Below are 5000 nucleotides of genomic sequence, written 5' to 3'. Positions count from 1 at the left end.
TTCTCTCTTTTTCTTTTGTACAATTCAGGAGTAGTAACCGATTTTTTAAATCGAAATACAGGGAGCCCCTCCCTCAAAAAAAATTGATTTATTTATCTTATTATTAATCAAGAATTTTGTATATAGCTAGAACGACCCTCACAAATTGCGAATACTAATTTGTTAAGAATGAATCGAATTGAAGCTATAGCGTCATCATTTGCTGGAATAGAAATATCCGCGAGATCGGGATTACAATTTGTATCGATTAAAGAAATGGTTGGAATTCCCAAAGTGATACATTCTCTAAGAGCCGTATATTCTTCTTGCTGATCGAGGATGATTACAATATCAGGCAATCCCGTCATATATTTAATCCCGCCTAGATATGTTTCCAAGCGAGATAATTGTCTCTTCAACACAGCTGCATCCCTTTTCGGAAGACGGTTGATCCCTCTGTCTTTTGTTCAGTTCTCAAGTCCCTAAACTTATGAAGTCTTTTTTCTGTAGTGGACCAATTTGTTAACATGCCGCCGAGCCATTTTTTATTAACATAATGACACCGAGCCCGTATTGCAGCCCGCGACACTAAATCGGCTGCTTTATTTTTTGTCCCAACAATTAAGAATTGTTTTCCCCTACTTGCTGCATCAAAAACTAAATCACAAGCTTCTGATAAAAAACGAGCAGTTCTAGTCAGATTTATAATATGAATACCTTTACGCTTTGCAGAAATATAAGGTGCCATTCTAGGATTCCATTTCCTCGTACCATGTCCAAAATGAACTCCTGCTCTCATCATCTCTTCCAAATCGATGTTCCAATATCTTTTTGTCATTTCTTTTCACACTTAAAAAGGGGGGCACCCCAAACTAAAATAAATTTTTGTTCCGATGGAACCTTCTCTTGTACCAGGGATGGCCATTTATGCATGAACCAAGCCATTTTTTTTTTATTCATTATTATCTTTATTAGTGTTAACAAATTACCAAAACAAATGACTACAGCAAACAATAAAATAAAAAATAAAATTAAAAATAGTCCGCTATTAGAAATCATTAAATCCTAGAAAAGTCAGATTTGGAAATAGAAGAGTCACAAAATTCCCTGTGGTAGAATAAAATATCTCTCATATCTCCCTCGAATAAAGCTAAATTCTTTGTTTTTTTTTCCAAAAGAATGTTGGTATGTTGCCGTGAACAATGCACCAATCCTTTGTTGAATCCGGTCCCGGCGGGGATCACCCCCCCTAAAACAACATTTTCTTTCAGGCCTTTCAACCAATCGATACGACCCCGAAGAGCGGCTTTTGCTAAAACTCGAGCAGTTTCTTGAAAACTTGCTTCGGATATAAAACTTTGAGTATTCAAAGATGCTCGAGTTATTCCTAATAAAACGGCTCGATAACAGATTGCTTCTTCTAAAGCACGCCCCGTTCGTTCTGCTCGTAACAATCCAATAAGTTCTCCAGGTAAAAAAACATTAGACATTCCCTCTTCGGAAACCAAAACTTTTGATGTTATTTGACGTACAATAATTTCGATATGCCTATTATGAATCTGCACCCCCTGGGATCGATAAACCTTTTGAATCTTATTAACCAAAGAAATACGACTTTGCACTATAGTTAGCTCAGCACCAATCAAGAATCCCCAAGGAATTCCAAGAATTCTTGTTATACACTTGTTCCAACCCTTAATCCGCTTTTCTAAGTTCAGCGATATTGAATCAATCGAGCGGACTTCTAAAACTTGTTCTACTTTTGGAAGACCTTGTGTTATATCACCGGATCTCGATTTTTCATATATAAATGTAACTAATGTATCCCCTTCGTAAAGAATTTCTCTGTAATGCCCATGAACTTTTGCTCCCGGAGTAGCCAAATAGGGCTTCGCAGATCTTATTACTACAGAATCCCTTTGAACAATTAAAACTTGACCCGATTTTAGGTGCGGTTCTTTTTTGGCTATACATAAATTTTCACAAAAAAATTGTCCAAGACTAATTATTGTGGACGTTTCCTCACAATAATTATGATGATAATTTTGATGAAGAAAATACCAATTCAATTTGAATGGATTCAAAACAACGTTACTGTATGGGTCGAGATTAAAAATTTTTCCGTTTTCATCGATTAAATAAGAGTTAATTACTTGAAAAATATATTTTAAGTTATCAAGTTGCAAATATTTAATTAAAGAGATCTTATTATAAGTTAGTAAAGGCAAAAACGAATAAAAATTTGAAATTTGGGTAGCTGTTCCTAAGGGGCCCGACGAATTTTTAATTGTAATTAGAGTATTTTTTTTTATTGATTTGTTTATCACATTGTGATATTTTACATGATTAAATGGACCCATTCTAAAACAATTAGATGATGATAAAATTAACAAAGATTGGGATTCCTTATTTCGATTTAAGAACATACGAATAGTTCCGTGATTTTGTCTAAGTGATTGTTGAAGAATGCCAGCCTTGGGCGAAATCGAATAAAACGGATTCATGTGATCTGCAGAGATCAATCCCGAATCTGGCGAATTATTCCTTTTTCTTATATATGAAATATGGGATTTCACTAAGCCAATTCTTATGAAATCTTGAATCAAACCCTTTGTACTTACTTCAACAAAGAAAGCCCGGACCTCCTCGAGGGAAGAATTTTTGTTGTCTTGGTCCCAATTCAAGACTAAACAAGTTCGAACTAATTGAATACTTGTGTCAGAAATTCCTCGAGTGGGTTTGCCATTTCCATAAAGGATATAGTTGAAAACTCGAAGTTGAATATTATCCTTTTCCCGAAAGAGATCTTGTGGGAAGAGTGTTGCCAAATTTATACTGTCCGCTATCTCATAGGTGGCTACGGGCCGCACCAAAACAAAAAACTTTTTCTTGGTTGGTGTGATCCGTTGGGCATAAATCCAATTTTTAAATTTTTTGGATTCCTTCGAGTTTTTTTTTCCTCTTCCTGGCGGTATCAAGATGCCACTGTGTCGGGATATTTTATCTGTCTTGTCCGGAAAATGGATATCCCCCGAAAATATTTTGAGTTCAATCCTTTTTTTTTTTCTCTCTACTCGGATCAACCCGCCGACTTGGCTTCTTATATTTAAAGTGAGTCGTGTATCGACTCCAATGATACTATAGTTCTGTACCATTATGGCAGAGGATTCGGGTAAAATATGCACTTCCTCAGGAATGAAAAAAAAGCGATCTACGTTCATTTCGTATTTTGTCTTAAATTTTTGGACTCCTCGATACTCAATCATATCCTCTTTTTGGATGATTGAATCCGCCTTTAGAGTCCCATATTTAAGAATTCCGGAACTCTTTCTTCGGTATCTAGGATCATCAAAAAAAGCAAAAATACTATTTCTACGGAAAATACCATTTATGGGTATTTCAACCGAGATACCTGAATGCGGTATGAATTCTTTCTCTTGCTCTTGAATCGATTGGAATGGAATGAGAAATCGATTTCTTCGCCTTTTTGCTAATAAATCCGAGTTCTCATGAAAAATAGCAGAATATATGAAATTATAATGACTAGTACCTAAGTTTCCATTCAATTCTGAATAATCGGAAATCCCTAATTTTTTTTGATCAGCAAAATCGGAACTAAAAAATTTTTGGCTCACTTGATCATTATTCACTGAGAGGCTAGAAATAGATTTTCTTTCGGCGGAAAGAAAGGGTATATTCATTTGATCTTGATCTTTATGGATCGAAAAAAGAATTACACTAGATCCACATGAACCTCCTGATAATATCCATAAATGACTTGTTTTTGGTAAGAGGTGGACATTACTATATGTAAATTCGGGTGCATGGGACACATCAGTACTCCAGTGCATTTCGCCCTCTGAGTCAGAATAAATATATTTTCTAACCCTCTCTTTAAAATGAAAAGTGTATGTTCCCTCGCGAATCTCAGCAATCACTTGTTCTGATTCCACATATTGATCATTTTGAACTAAAAGAAAACTTTTTGGTGGAATAGTCACGCTATGTATAATATCTTCGCTCTCAATAATTACAGACAAGTCTATATAACATAGAAAGGCAGGATGCCCGTGACGTGTACGTGTAGGATGAACCAAATCCTCATTGAATTTTATTTTTCCATTATAAGGGGCTCGTACATGTTCGGCAGTACCTCCTGTAAATACTCCGCCGGTATGAAAAGTTCTTAATGTTAGTTGAGTCCCCGGTTCGCCGATCGATTGACCCGCGATAATACCTACAGCTTCCCCCAATTCAACTAGGTCACCATGAGTGGGACTCCGACCATAACATAATCGACAGATCCAAGATGTACTCCGACAAGTAAAGGGAGTTCGAATAGATATTGATTGTGTTCCAAAGGTTATTAATCGATTGACAAGTCCAATCCCAAGATCTTGATTTCGAAAGGCGACACATCGGAAACCTATATATATATCGTCTGCTAAGACACGACCAATTAATGTTTGGATAAAAATTCTTTCTGACATCATCCGATTTTTATTTCGAGGACTCACAGAAATCCCTCGGATAGTGCCACAATCTGTTCTACGTACAACAATATGTTGAACTACTTCAACAAGTCGACGCGTAAGATATCCAGCATCTGATGTGCGTACAGCAGTATCTACAACTCCTTTACGGGCTCCATAGCAAGAAATAATATATTCTGTTAAAGACAGTCCTTCGCGTAAATTGCTTTGAATAGGTAAATCAATCATTTGTCCTTGGGGATCCGACATTAATCCTCTCATACCCACTAATTGATGTACTTGAGATGCATTTCCCCTAGCTCCCGAAAAAGACATCATATGGACTGGATTGAAGGGGTCCGTCATCCTAAAATTAGGATTCATTTCTTGTCGCAAATATTCACTTGTAGCATACCATATCTCAATAGATTGGCGTAATTTTTCTACCGCATGTACATTCCCATAATGATGGTGTTTTTCCAAAATCCAACTTTGTTGTTCAGCATCTTGGACAAGCCAGCCCTTAGAAGGTATCGTTAAAAGATCATC

At 36.3% G+C, this 5000-nt stretch overlaps 1 protein-coding gene across 1 annotated transcript in view; it reads right to left on the bottom strand.

The window, feature by feature from the left end:
* Nucleotides 1-2109, bottom strand: part of LOC9322934 (ATP synthase subunit alpha, chloroplastic) — an 8214-nt gene extending 6105 nt beyond the window's left edge. The window contains exon 1 of the mRNA XM_002886824.2: nucleotides 1-2109. This exon is cut by the window's left edge and continues 2266 nt beyond it. The gene's annotated coding sequence lies outside the window, so the exon portion shown is untranslated.
* Nucleotides 2110-5000: the final 2891 nt, after the last annotated feature.

This window comes from Arabidopsis lyrata (assembly GCF_000004255.2).
Source record: "Arabidopsis lyrata subsp. lyrata unplaced genomic scaffold ARALYscaffold_2, whole genome shotgun sequence".
Classification (NCBI taxonomy): Eukaryota; Viridiplantae; Streptophyta; class Magnoliopsida; order Brassicales; family Brassicaceae; genus Arabidopsis; species Arabidopsis lyrata.
This window is presented reverse-complemented; position numbering and strand designations above follow the sequence as displayed.